The sequence below is a fragment of the Macrotis lagotis genome, chromosome 1 (genome assembly GCF_037893015.1).
Source record: "Macrotis lagotis isolate mMagLag1 chromosome 1, bilby.v1.9.chrom.fasta, whole genome shotgun sequence".
NCBI classification, from domain to species: Eukaryota; Metazoa; Chordata; class Mammalia; order Peramelemorphia; family Peramelidae; genus Macrotis; species Macrotis lagotis.
The window spans coordinates 922,821,919-922,837,583 of NC_133658.1; positions in this window are offsets into that span (position 1 = coordinate 922,821,919).

The following is a 15,665-nucleotide window of genomic DNA, read 5'->3' on the forward strand; positions in this document are numbered from 1 at the left end:
CATTTCAGTTTTTTAGGTTTTTTGCAAGGTAAATGGGGTTATGTTGTTTCAGAATATGAACCCAGATCTCTCCCAACTGGTCTACCTTTGGTCAGATTCCTTCTCTTTTGTTTACTTATTAAGATTAATTTTATATTGTTATTAAAGTCAGATTCTCTCCCAAGGTGTGAGAAATTACGTCTCGGGCTCTAAATTGTTCTCGTTGCTGCTTTCTGAGCTCTCTCTGTGGTATGAATCTTGTACATTCTTCTCTACCTCTGAGCCGTGACTAGGGCCTCCAATCAAGCTATCACGGCAAACGCTCTGGCTGCAAACTTCAGCTCACTCTGCTTCTCTGGAAACAAAACCAGGGAGTCTACTCTCCTGCAAGGGTCCATGGCCAAGGCTTATGTTCCCTGCTGCTACAATACTTACTGGGCATGTGTTCACTTCTGCTTGGCTACACCACAGCTCAGGACTCCATCTTTTCAGAACAACTGGCTCTGGAATCTAGTTCCATGCCAGGGGAGGATATGTCAATCTGTCTCTGCTCAGCAGTAGCCAGAGAATCATGACTGGGAAATATGAGAACTAAAAGTATTTACAAGGAGATGTCAAAATGGATTACATTTTCTCATGTGCTGTTCTACTCAAGCCAATAGTATATGTAATTGATATTCTTCAGAATTTCCAGATTGCTGCTAGTGAAATTTTTATTTTTCAATTATTAATTTTAATTTAGAAAGAGAAAGCATTATTCTGGGAAGATGTTCGAGCAATAGATCATCTTAATAGTTATTCCCCTTTACACTATAAATAACCACTAAAAACATCTGGCCCCATAAATTCATGAGAGGAAATATTTTTGTAAGAGGAAACTTTAAAGCATCCTCCATGACATAATTACGTATGGATAAATAATTGAAGGCCAACACACCAACATCATAACACTGATTTTCCCACCTTCATTCATCCTTCTAGAAGGACCAAGTTTATTAATCCTTTATTAATGAAAATTTTGTTCTGGTTACTTCAGATTTGTGTTTTTATTTTGTTTTGTTTTTGTTAGAACAAGATTAAGATATTTTTCTTTTTGAAAAATGTAGTAAAGAGAGAGCCTAACTCCTCCATATTTCAATTAATACTTGAAAATAGTACTTGTGAAAACAAAATAGTACAGATGAATAAAAGAGGTGACTGTTTTCCAAAATTTCAATCCCGTAAGCAACAAAAAAGACTCTAAGGCTCTCCAAGTCTTTATTATTTATTAAGGATTTTGGGATCTCTCATTGATTGGGTCCAAGATCTTCCTCAGAATCAGTACTTCTCCTTGGGTTAATGCAATTTTCATGCCTTTGAGAGATCCCTAGAAATAGAGTGAGGCAGTACATGTCCATGATTGATAGAGACGAGAAATAGGGAAAACTCTGTTTGGCTGAGCACAGGTTCATCATTTATCAATTTCCATATCCTTTTGAGTCATTAATTCCATATCAGGGTTTCCGCAGGCAAAGAAAGGATTCCACTTGCCACCTCAATAGAGGTTTTCCTGGGATGTCAACTTTCTGTTGATTTGGTAAGCAATATCCTAGGAGTTAAGTAAATGGTGATCAAAAAGAAATGCCAAAAGGTAGCAATGATGATGATTCACAGGAGGGAGGGGTGTTTGTACTGCCATAAAAGCTCCAAGTTTAATGCAATATAATTCTATATAACAGCCATATTCATATATTCTATAATCTACAATGATATCACTAATACATAGTGTCAATGACACTAATATAAAAGAAGTTGTTTGGTGCTATCTTACAAAACTCTTTTTAAAAGATCAATTTAGATTCAGATTTCACCTGAAAAAGGGCAAAACAACTTCTCAAGTCAAGAGATAATGGAGAGTCTTCCATACATGTCTGTCTCTTCTGAGGAAAGGGAAAATATGGACCAGGGAAGACAGGTCTGCTGGAAAGGCAATGGGAGGCTCTTAGTCACAGCACAATTCAGATCCCCACTCAGTAACTTAGTGGTGCAGGAAGCCAGCACTGAGGTTCCTATACTAGATGAGAAGATAAAGTCTGGGCCCTGGGGATGCTGTGCAGATGGGACTGGATTGGGAATGAAGATCTACAGAGGCAAAGCCTTGGCATAAAGGAGGAAACAAAACTGTGCATTAGCAATGCCTGGGAGTCATTGGCAACACTTTGACATGCATTGAGCCCAGGAGTCGATCCTGACCCCAGCACATAAAGCTTGGGCTATGCTTCTGGTATGGGGGGAGTTGAGTTTACTTTTCTAAATGAACAAAAAATAAACAAGAAGAATGCCAGTGAAAGAAAGGTACTATTCAGATAGAGTCAATAAAGTGCTATCTCAGAAGAGAAAAGCAATGACAAATTGACTTCTTGTGAAGCCTCAGAGGAATTTGTAATGGACTCAAATCCAAAACCCCTTGGAAGAGCTCAGAAAGGATTTCAAAAACCAAAGAAGAGAAAAGAAATAGAGCACATTGGACACAAACATATATGTACAATATAGACAATATTCATTCGATTGTCCTTTCCCTTCCAGCCAAGATGGTGGAGAGAAAACAGGCACAGTTCTAAAGTCTCCTGATCTTTCCCCATCTATCACATAAACAAACCTGTTAAAAGAAATCTGACCCACAAAACCCTGAAAGAAAAGCACGGAGAAATAACATCCACTTCAGGATTTGTCTCCAGAACCAGCATTGGCCCAATTAAGGCGGGTGAGTCTGGGCTCAGAGGGAGGATCAACCCTGATCAACCAGATTAACAGTTGAATTGGAGCCAGGAGTCTGAGGGCCTGAGAGCAGGACCTGCTGGATCAGAGGTGGGGCTAGATGGCAGGGGCTTGAGTCAACTAGGGTGTAGAGGCACTGGTGTTGGTGCTGTCCCCCGGGGGACCTTGTGGACAGGGCTAGGGGGAGAGTTCTGGAGCAGGAGAGCTGTGGACACCATCCCTGGGCTCCTTTTGTCTTAGGAATGCAGAGTCCCATTACAGCTCAGACCTCTTCCCAGAACAAACAAATGCAAATTACTTCTGCCTCAGTTCCAGGTGTGTGAGCAGAAGAACCAGCCCAGCTGAGGAATGACCTCAGGCCAGGGTAAAGTCCACCATTGATTGAAGGCAAAAGAATTCAATAGCTCCAACTCCTTCCTTCAAGCAAAGGGAGAAGGCCTCAGTCAAGGTCACAGACACTCCAGAGAAAGCAACTTCCTAAGGGCCAGCCAGAGAAATTGCACTCAGTGAGTAAAGCCTTTAGTGATCCCAAGCCCCTGTGAATCAGCCCCTCCCCAACACAAAGACTTAGCAAAATGAAGAAGGGTCAGTGGAAAGGTGTAACCATAGAAACGTTCTTGGAAGGGAAAGACCCTAACTCAGAAAGACCTGGAACCTCTGAGGAGAATATAATCTGGTCTTCAGCACAGAAAGACTTCCTTGAAGAAATAAGGAAGGAGCTTAAAAATCAACTGGAAAATTTGGGGGAGACAATTAATACCTTGAAACAAGAAAAACAAAACCTTAGAAAGTACAATTGGACAAATACAAGAGCAGAATAAATCTCTCAGATCATCAATTGGACAATTACAAAATGAGAATAATTCTCTCAGATCTTCAAATGGGCAAATGCATAAAGAAATTAATTCTCTCAAAACCTCAACTGGTCAAATGGAAAGCTCTTTCAAAGGTAGAATTGACCAATTGGAAAAGGAGTTGCAAAAGGTTAATGAAGAAACCCCCCCCCCCAAAAAAAAGGAGTCTACAGAAATTAATGACTCCATGAGACAGCAAGAGTCAGTTAAACAAAATCAAAAATTAGAAAAAATAGAAGAAAATGTAAAATACCTCATCAACAAAACCACTGACCACGGGAATAGATCGAGTAGAGGCAACCTGAAAATTATAGGACTTCCTAAAAACATTGAAGAGAAAAAAAGCCTGGACATAATATTACAGGATCTACTGATAGAAAACTTCCCTGATATCATGGAATTGGAGGGCAAAGTAGTTATGGAAAGAGTACATCTATCCCCACCAGAAAAAGATCCTAAAAGAAAACACCAAGGAATATTGTGGCCAAATTCCAGAACTATCAAATAAAAGAGAAAGTCCTGCAAGCAGCCAGAAAGAAACAATTTAAATATCAAGGAGCCAAAGTAAGGATTACATGGGACCTGGCTGCATCAACATTAAGGGATTAAAGGGCCTGGAATGAGATATTTTGAAGAGCAAGGGAGATTGGAATGCAGCCAAGGATCTACTTTCCTGCAAAGCTGAGCTTTCTCTTCCAGGGAAATAGATGGACATTTCATGAAATGGAAGAATTCCAAAAATTCCTGATGAAAAGACCAGAGCTAAACAAAAAATTTGGGTATCAAACAGGAGGATCAAGAGATACATGAAAAGGTAAAAAAAAGGGGGGGGCAGTAAAAGGAAAAAAATGCAATCCAGTAAGTTGAAACTGGCTATATCCCAGCATGGGGAAAATTATTCTCATAAATCTTCAGAATTATAACTCTAACAGAGAGAATATACCTAGCCAGAAATCAAGGACATTCATGACCTATCCATGAGACTGCTATCTAACAACATGTAATTGGCATAACCCTACTTGGGAGAAAGACTCTAATAACTGTCAGGAATTTTGACTCTATTCAATAGAATATACTGAACTAGAAGGGACAGACACTCAGAATTTTCTATGACTTAGAATGATCTAAAAAAACACTACCTCCTTAAAAAGGGGGACAGGAAAGAGACAGGAGGATGGAGGGGAGAGAATGGGGTAAATCTCATTACACTAAGAGGTACAAAAAAACCTATGGTAACAGAGGGGAAGAAGGAAGCAGATGAGAAACACCTGAATCTTCTCATCAGACTTGGCTTAAAGTAAACCTACACATACTCAGTTAACTTACAAAACATTTAACCTTTCAGGTATTAATAGGGGAAAAGGGGAAAAGGGGATGGGGGACAGAGAAAGGGAAGGGGAGTGAGGGGAAAAGGAGAAATAACAAAAGGAAGGGAAGGGAAAAGGGAAAAAGGGAAAGGGGAAAGAAAGGGGAGGGTCTGATATACGAGGGCAAACACACTGAAGGGGGTGGTATTCAGAAACAAAATACTGGGGAATATGGATAAGGGGGGAAGGGTGAAAATAGAAACAGAGGGAAGATAGCATGGGGGGCAATAAAGAAATAGTAATCATAACTTTGAATATGAATGGGCTGAACTCTCCCTTAAAACATAAGCAAATAGCAGAGTGGATTAAAAACCAGAATCTTACAATATGCTGCTTACAAGAAACTCATCTGAAGCAGAGAGATACATATAGAGTAAAGGTAAAAGGTTGGGGCAAAATATATTTTGCTTCAGCTGAAGTACGAAAAGCAGGAGTAACAATCCTTATCTCAGACAAAGCAGCAGCAAAAAGAGATAGCGTTAAAAGAGATAAAGAAGGAAACTTTATATTCCTAAAATGTACCATAGACAATAAAGTCATTTCAATACTGAATATATATGCACCCAGTGGGACAGCACCCAATTCTTAGAGGAGAAGTTGAAAGAACTACAGGAAGACATAGACAGCAAAACTCTGCTAGTGGGAGAACTCAACATCGAATGATAAAATAAACAAGAAGGAAGTTAAGGAGGTAAATAGATTGTTAGAAAAATTAGATATGGCAGACTCATGGAGGAAACTGAATGGGGATACAAAGGAATATCCCTTTTTCTCTGCAGTACATGGAACTTATACAAAAATTGACCATGTACTCGGACATAAAAACCTAATGATCAACTGCAGAAAGGCAGAAATAGTGAATGCAGCTTCCTCAGATCATAATGCAATAAAAGTCATATGCAATACTGGGTCAAGGAGATATAAACCCAGAGTAAATTGGAAACTGAAGAACCTCATTTTAAAAAATGAGTAGACCAAAAAACAAATTATAGAAAGAATTAACCATTTTTATCCTAGATAATGATAATAATGAAACAACATACCAAAACTTATGGGATTCATTCAAAGTGACTCTCAGGGGATATATTATAGCTCTAAAAGCTTACATGAATAAATTGGAGAAAGAGGAAATCAATGAACTAAATATACAACTAAAAGATTAGAGAAAGAACAATCAAAAATCCCCAATTAAATACTAAATTAGAAATTTTAAAAATTAAAGGAGAAATCAATAAAATAGAAAGCAAAAATTATTGATTTAATAAAAAAAAACAAAAATTGGTATTATGAAAAAACCCATAAAACTGCTAAATCTCTGGTCAATTGGTTTAAAACAAGAAAGAAGAAAACCAAATTCTAGTATCATAAATGAAAAAGGTGAACTCACCACCGAGAGGAAATTAAAGTAATAATTTGAAATTATTTTGCCCCACTCTATGCCAATAAATTTAATAATATAAGTGAAATGTATGAATATTTACAACAATATAAGTTGCCCAGGTGAAATGAAGAAGAGATTAAATACCTAAACAACCCTATCTCAGAAAAAGAAATTCAACAAGCAATCATTGAACTCCCTAAAACAAATCTCCAGGGCCTGATGGATTCACAAGTGAATTCTACCAAACATTTAAGGAACAATTGGTTCCAATTCTATATAAACTCCTTGGAAAAAAAGGGAAAGATGGAACTCTGCCTAACTCTTTCTATGAAACCAATATGATGCCATTACATAAACCAGAGAAATAAAATTATAGACCTATTTCCCTGATGAATATAGATGCAAAAATCTTAAATAAAATCTTAGCAAAACAATTACAAGTTATCACTAGGATAATACATTATGATGAAGTAGGATTTATTCCAGGAATGCAGGGTTGGTTCAATATTAGGAAAACTGTGAGTATACTCAATTATATCAATAACAAACCTATCAGAAATCATATGATCATATCAATAGATGCTGAAAAAGCTTTTGACAAAATACAGCATCCATTCCTATTAAAAACACTACAGAGTGTAGGAATACATGGACTCTTCCTTAAAATAATTAGCAGTATCTATCTGAAACCATCAACAAGCATTATATTCAATAAGGACAGGCTAGAGGCATTCCCAATAAGATCAGGGGAGAAACAAGGGTGCCCATTATCACTACTACTATTAAATAACGTATTAGAAATGTTAGCATCAGCAATTTAGAGAAGGAAAAAGAAATTGAAGGAATTAGAATTGGGAAGGAAGAGACAAAATTCTCACTCTCAGCAGATAACATGATGGTCTACCTAGAAAATCCCAAGAAATCATCCAAAAACCTACTGGAAACAATTAGCAATTTTAGCAAACTTGCAGGTTATAAAATAAACCCTCATAAATCCTCAAGTTTTCTATATATTTCTACCAAGATACAGCAAGAAGAGCTAGAAAGAGAAATCCCATTCAAAGTAACCTCAGACAATATAAAATACTTGGAAGTCTATTTACCAAGACAGAGTCAGAATCTTTTTGAAAACAATTATAAAACACTTCTCACACAAATTAAATCAGATTTAAATATCTGGGCAAATATCAACTGCTCATGGATAGGGAGAGCTAATATAATAAAAATGACAATTCTACCAAAACTAAACTATCTGTTTAGTGCCCTACTTATCAAAATTCCAAAAAATTACTTTAGAGTTAGAAAAAATTGTAAGTAAATTCATATGGAGAAATAAAAAGTCAAGAATTGCAAGGAACTTAATGAAAAAAAGTGCAAAAGAAGGTGGCTTAGCTCTACCTAATCTAAAATTATATTAAAAAGCATCAGTCATCAAAACTGTTTGGTATTGGCTAAGAAATAGAGTGGTGGATCAGTGGAATAGACTAGGTGTAAAAGCCGGAGATGATTATTGTAATCTGCTCTTTGATAAACCCAAAGAGTCCAACCATTGGGATAAAAACTCCCTCTTGGGTAAAAACTGCTGGGATAAGTGGAAGTTAGTATGGAAGAAACTTAGATGAGACCAACACCTCACATCCTTTACCAAGATAAGATCCAAATGATTACAGGACTTAGACATAAAAAACAATACTATAAGCAAATTAGAATATCAAGGACTAGTTTACCTGTCAGATCTATGGAAAGGGGAGCAGTTTATGACTAAGGAAGAGTTGGAGAACATCACCAAAAACCAATTAGATGATTTTGATTACATTAAATTAAAAAGCTTTTGCAAAGATAAAACCACTGTAACCAAGATCAAAAGAAATGTAGTAAATTGGGAAACAATCTTTACAACTAATGATTCTGACAAAGGACTCATTTCTGAAATATACAAAGAACTGAGTCATAATTTTAAAACAAAAAGCCATTCCCCAATTAACAAATGGTCAAAGGATATGCAAAGGCAATTTACAGATGAGGAGATCAAAGCAATTCATAGTCATATGAAAAAATGTTCTAAATCATTAATTATTAGAGAAATACAAATTAAAGCTTCTCTGAGATACCACATCACACCTCTCAGATTGGCCAGTATGACCAGGAAGGATAATGATCATTGTTGGAAGGGTTGTGGGAAATCTGGGAAACTAATACAGTGTTGGTGTTGCTGTGAACTCATCCAACCCTTCTGGAGAGCTATTTGGAACTATGCCCAAAGGACAACAAAAATGTGCATAACCCTTGACCCAGCAATACCACTACTGGATCTATATCCTGAAGAGATGGTGAAAAAGGATAAAAACATTACTTGTACAAAAATATTTATAGCAGTCCTGTTTGTGGTGGTAAAAAATTGGAAATCAAGTAAATGTCCTTCAATTGGGGAATGGCTTAGCAAACTGTGGTATATGTATGTCATGGAACACTATTGTTCTCTTAGAAACCAGGAGGGATGGGATTTCAGGGAAGCCTGGAGGGATTTGCATGAACTGATGATGCTGAGTCAGATGAGCAGAAGCAGAAAAACACTGTATACCCTAACAGCAACATGGGAGTGATGGTCAACCTTGAGGGACTGGCTCGTCCCATCAGTGCAACAATCGGGAACAATTTTGGACTGTCTGCAAAGGAGAGTGCTATCTGTATCCAGATAAGGAGCTGTGGAGTTTGAACAAAGTTCAAGGACTATTCCCTTCAATTTAGAAAAACACAGATATCTTATTGTCTGACCTTGTTACCTCTTAGACTTCTTTTCTCTTCTTTAAGGATATGATTTCTCTCTCATCGCACCAATTTGGATCAAGGTACAACATGGAAACAAAGTAAACACTGACGGATTGCTTTCTGTGGAGGGGTGGGGGGAGGGAAGTAAGATTTGGGGGAAAATTGTAAAACTCAAATAATATCTTTAATGAAAATTAATTTAAAAAAGAAAAGTAAACAATATGCAAGTTGGTTGGTTCTTGTCATTCTCTATGGTTTTATTTGGCTTTTGGCACAGCAATAGGGCTAAGTGGCTTGCCCAAGGCCACACAGCTAGGTAATTATTAAGTGCCTGAGGCCAGATTTGTACTCAGGTGCTCCTGACTCCAGGGTCAGTGCTCTATCCACTGCACCACCTATCCACCCCACTTGTCGTTCTCTATTGAAGACCCCAATGACATCACTATGTTTCAGACAAATTACAGTGTGACCTACAGTGACTGATAAGATCAATACGAGGTCTGAATGCTCTACCACAGGTTGGGCACAAATAGTTCATATGAACACCTGGGGTGGGTAATCAAAACTTACTGATGTCACAAATCCTTTGAGCTGCTTCAATTCTGCCCTCCTCGTAGAGTGCAGCCCCCTCACTGATGATGGTGTGCCATCCTGGGAAGTCCTGTGTCAGTTTCCCATGCTGTTCAATAACGTTTAAAGTTCTTCATGGAGACATTCAGGGTGTCTTGGTATCCCTTCTTCTGACCTCGCCATGTGTGCTTGCCATGTGAGAGTTCTCTATGAAATAGTTTCCTTGAAATTATAAATCAGGGGAAAGTCCTACATGTTCCAAAATATGCATAACAGCTCTTTTTGTAGAGCCAAAGAATTGGAAATTGAGGGGATGTATGCCCAGTGATTGGGGAATGGCTAATTAAGTTATGGTACATGAATACTATGGGATACTTTTGTTTATAAGAAACCATAAATGGTCAAACTCCAGAGAAGCATGGAATGACTTGCAGGATCTGATGCTGAGAGAAAGGAAGAGAGTCAAGAGAACAATGTACACATCAAGAACATTATGCGATGATCAACCTTGATGGAAGCAGCAGTCCAGAGAGTTAGGACAACTGCATTAGTTTGGCTAAGGAAAATATTATAGTCATCCAGGGGAAGAAAAACAAAAACACAAACACACACACACAGAGAAACCATCTTTCTGAGTCTGATGAACACTTACATGCAAACAGAATATCATGCACCAACTTGATCTGGTCTTATAGCCTTTTCATTTTTATGAATTTTCCATCAGTGTGGTAACTGACCTTGAGGCCCATTCATCCTCCAAATGAAAGTGTTTGATAATATGGTTGAAATCATCATACTAAAAAGTATGAAAGCGGGGCGGAGCCAAGATGGCAACAAGAAGGGATCGAGTCTTAGGCGCTATCTGATAAAACTCATCAGCTAAGTACTCTAACTAAACTTTCAAGAGACAGAACCCACAAAGGGACCCAGTGAGGCAGTTCTCCTACTCAAGATAACCTGGAAAAGAGCAGAAAGGCTCTGCTCTCCGGGATCGGAGAGGTGGCCTGCCAGAGGGGTGGCCCACCAGAGCCAAAGAACTTCAGCCTCCCAGAGGCAGCCCCAGGATGCTGGGAGTCTCAGCTCACAGCAGTCGGGGAGTCTCCTGAGCTGCACCCCAGGGAGCACCGGGCACAAAGTGGGGGAACAGCGGGGGATGCTGCCACAGTGAGCACGTGGAGCCCAGCCCTCAGGGCACACAGTGAGCAGCTTGGTCTTTCTGCAGCCCAGAGCTGGAAACAGAAGCAGGCAGAGTTGGTAAGCAGGAGCCACCAGGACATGAGCCCATTGAGCTCAGGGAGGGGAGTGAAGAGAAACTGCAGAGCTCTGTCCTCTGCCCCTGGAACAGGACTCTGGGGCTCTGACCACATTCAGATCCTGATTGCAGTCTAGGCCCCCCCATAGAACAGCAGCCCACCCCCACCTCAACCCGGTGGCAGAGGGGGGTACTTATGGTCATTCACAGACCAGGAGGGAGGACAGAGCCTCACACACTGAGACCCTTGTAGGAGTGTCCCAAAAGCTCAGGAAGCACCCCAAAACCAGGCTCAGGCTGGGAAAATGGGCAAGCAGAGAAACAAAAGGAAGACTATTGAAAAATATTTTGCAATGAGCCCAAGAAGGATCAAAATACTCAGTCTGAAGATGAGGAAGCACAAGTTCCTGCATCTAAAGACTCCAAGAAAAACAGAAATTGGGCTCAGGCTATGACAGAGCTCAAAAAAGACTGAAAATCAAATGAGGGAGTTGGAAGAAAAACTGGGAAAAGAAATGAGAGAGAAGCAGGAAAAACATGAAAATGCAGTCAGCAGCTTAGTCAAGGAAATCCAAAAAAATGCTGAAGAAAATAGCATGCTAAAAAACAGCTTAGGTCAAATGGATAAAACAGTTCAAAAAGTTATTGAGGAGAAGAATGCTTTAAAAAGCAAAATTGGCCAGATGGAAAAAGAGATAAGAAAACTCTGAGGAGAACAAATCCTTCAGACAAAGAATAGAATTCAGGGAGACTGATGAATTTACCAGAAATCAGGAATCAATACTTCAAAACCAAAAAAATGAAAAATTAGAAGAAAATATGAAATATCTCATTGAAAAAACAACTGATATGGAAAACAGACTTAGGAAAGATAATTTAAAATTTATTTGAATACCTGAACGTCATGATCAGGAAAAGAGCCTTGACATCATTTTCAAAGAATTACTACAGGAAAATTGCCTTGATATTCTAGAAGCAGAGGGCAAAATAGAAATGGAGAGAATCCACCGATCCCCCCGAGAAAGAGATCCCAAAAAATCAACCCCTAGGAATATCATAGCCAAGTTCCAGAACTCCCAAGTCAAAGAGAAAATATTACAAGCAGCCAGAAGGACACAGTTCAAATATCGTGGAGCTGCAGTCAGCATCACACAGGACTTAGCAGCAACTACATTGGAAGCTCGTAGGGCTTGGAATACAATATACCGGAAGGCAAAAGAGCTTAGAATGCAGCCAAGAATGAACTACCCAGCAAGGCTGAATGTCCTCTTCCAAGGAAAAAGATGGACTTTCAATGAACCAGGGGAATTTCAAATGTTCCTTTTGGAATGGCCAGAGCTGAACAGAAGGTTTGATCTTCAGATACAGGACTCAGGTGAAGCATGGAGATTGGAGGAGAGGGGGGAAATATGAGGGACTTAATGAGGATGAACTGCATGCATTCCTGCATAGAAAAATGACACTGATAATACTCATATGAACCTTCTCAGTTAATAGAGCAGGTAGAGAGAGCGCTTTTATAGTTGAAGCACAGGAGAAAGCTGAATTCGAAGATAAAATACGGTGTAAAAATGGAGTCAATAGGAAAAAAAAGGGCAATGGAATGGGAGAAAGAAAAAGGAGAGGGGGAATAGTCCAAGATATTTCACATAAGATTTTTTTATTACAATAAATTATTGCAATGATATGGAAGGGGGGAGGCAAGGGGGAATGAGGGAACCTTTGCTCTCATCAGAGGTGGCTAGGAGAGGAAAAAGCATATATACTTAATGGGGTAGAGACATGTGGAGTAAGAAGGGGGGGCAGGGGGGAAGGGGGTGATGTGAATAAAGGAGGAGAGGATGGACCATGGGGGAAGAGTGGTCAGATATAACACATTTTCCTTCTTACTTCTTGCAAGGGGCTGGGATTAGAAGGTCTGCCCAGGACCATAGGGCCAGGTGGATTCTGAGCCTAAGGGGTGGTATGGGGGCTCAGGGCTTCTTGGCCCCAGGACCAGGGAGCTGTCTGCTGAGCCAGTCAACAACCCTACAGCAGAGTCAGAGTGAAAGGAGAGAGAAAATAGAGTACATGGTAGTGAAGAAATAAGAAAGGAAGTAACTTTTGTGATGGACTTATCATAAAGAATGAGATCCACCCATGACAGACTTGTTGGTGTTGGAACAAAGACTCAAGCACATTTTTTGTCATTATTACTTGGGGGAGGGTGCAGGGCAAGTGGGGCTGGGTGGCCTGCCTGGGGCCACATAGCAGGGAGATCTTTGGGTGTCTGGGGCCGGATTTGGAGCCAGCTGCTCCTGGCTCAAGGGCCAATGCTCTGTCTGCCACCCAGCCACCCCCTACTATTATTACTATTTTATATTATTTTGGGTCTTTTTTTTTCCTTTTTGGTTTTTTCAGGGCAGTGGGGATCGGATGGCTTGCATGTCATACGGCTGGGTGATTGTTGGGTTTATGCTTCGTCCATTGAGCCACCTGGCCATACCTACAATTATTATTATTATTATTTTTAAATTAATTTTTTTCTCTCCCCTTTACTTTTTTCACCCAAACAAGTCTATCTATATTCATGGGGGAGGAGGGGTATTTTGTTTACTTGTAAAGAAGAATATTTTATTAATGTAAAGAAACATTTGCACAAAATGAGAATAAAAAATAAATTTAAAAAGAAAAAAATGTATGAAAGCAATGTCATATCCACTCCCAGAGCCCTGAGGTGATCAGTGCTGAGAGGTGGGTCAGGGCTGAGAGGCAATCAATAGCCCAAACCTCCCTCTAGGGAGAGAGTTGAGGACACTCATTTTTTTTAAGCATCACAACTTTTATTTGCATTTCTGACTTTCTAAACGTTTTTAATTTACAGAAAGAAACTGATCATCACCGTGACATATTACAATCTATAGGATAAAGATATGAATTATTCTACTGTTGTCCAAATGGCATGACTATATTTATTAAAATAACACTTTAAATAAATGAACACCCTTTGGAAAGCAGAACTAAAAGTGGAAAAATGGAACTACATTGTTAAGAGCAATAAAAATTCAATATGAAAACATTCTTGCACTGGGATTTTAACTGCAGAAGTTGGGGGTATATTACCAGAGCCTCCTGTTTGGATTTCTGAAATTTCTAAGTTTGTTAGGTCTTTCTGAAGTTGCCATCTTACACTTCTGCATCCTCTTCCATCTTTTCACCTATGACCATCTTCACTTTCCTGAAATAGGTATTTTCTCGGTGGGTTTATAACAGGAATCCTAGAGCCAGTTTTGAAATCTAACCAGTTGTCTGTTTCATTCAATTCATCAGATACCCATCTCTTCATACTATCCTTGTGGCTGTCATTTATTCTTGCTCCTTGACCATGACCCATGTTTTTGGATACATTCATTCCTACTGCTTGAAATAGCATGTGGTCCTTTCCTGGGACTGTTCCCATAGTTCCCTAGGGTTTCTTGTTTGAGAGGAAGGCTTTTTTTCTATTTTATTACTATGGCCATTACCAGAATCATCCATTAAATAGTCTGGTTGTGGAGAAGCCCTCCTGAAATCATCATCTATAATTCCACTTTCTTTCATTTGCTTGAAAAAACAAGGTTTTGCTGCATCTCTCATTGTCTATGCTCTTCATTGTTTTTTGAAGATACCCAGATCTCTACGAACACCACCAGCGTCTCCCTGAGACCCCCACGAGGAAGGAGCCCGGCGGCGTCCAGTCCCACTGGACCCCCGCGAACCAAGCTGAGGATGCCAGGCTCCGCCACCCGGGAGGCGGCCCCGGAGGGCAGAACCTAGGCAAACTGTACGGCCCGAACCGGGGGACACCCGGGCTGCTCGCCCCCCGCCGTGCCGACACCCTCGGGCTCCTCAGGCAAATGCCAAGAGGCTTCCCGACCCCCCGGGGGGGGTGAGTGGGGGAGCCAAGAGCCCAGACGGCCCATTTCCCCCCTCCCCATCCCCCTTAGATTAGAATTTAGAGATTTTTGTTTCTTTTCGAAACAGTAAGTTATTATTATTATTATTATTATTCTTTTGAAAGCAAAATATATGCAGTTATTTAGCAATTTTTAAAGTTTAGAACCACATTCTCTACGAGTTTGATTCTTCAAATCACAGCATCCAGTTGAAAAGAGGAGTGGATTCTTAGGAGTGGCCAGACTTCAGAAAAGCCTGGAAAGACCTGCATGAACTGAGGCTGAGTGAAGGGAGCAGAACCATTGTATGTGTTAACAGCAGTACTGGGTGACAGTCTTATTTCAAATTTCAGACTCAAATTGAAAAAGGAAGGAAACCTGTCAGACTCTAAAAGATATGATCTAAATAGCACCACTTATGAATATGAAGTAGAAGTGATGAAAAGATTCAAGGGATCAGAATTGGTAGATAGCATACCAGGAGAATTATCAGTTCTAGGAAAGTATTCTATAGGAAGCAGCAACAGAAGCTATTTCAAAGAAAAAGAAAAGAAGGAAAACAAAATGGTGGTCTGATAAGAGTTTAAAAAATATCACAGGAAAGAAGGAAAGGGAAAGGGGAAAAAAGAGAGGGAGAAGATATACCCAACTGAATTCCACAGAAGACCAAGGAGAGATTTCTTAAATGAGCAATGAAGAAAAATTGAAGAAAAAAATAAAATGGGAAAGATAAGAGACCTTTTCAAGAAAATGAGATATCAAAGGAATAGATCCAGTGCAAAAAAAGAGCATGAGGACTTCCAGAGCCAAGATGGCAAGGTG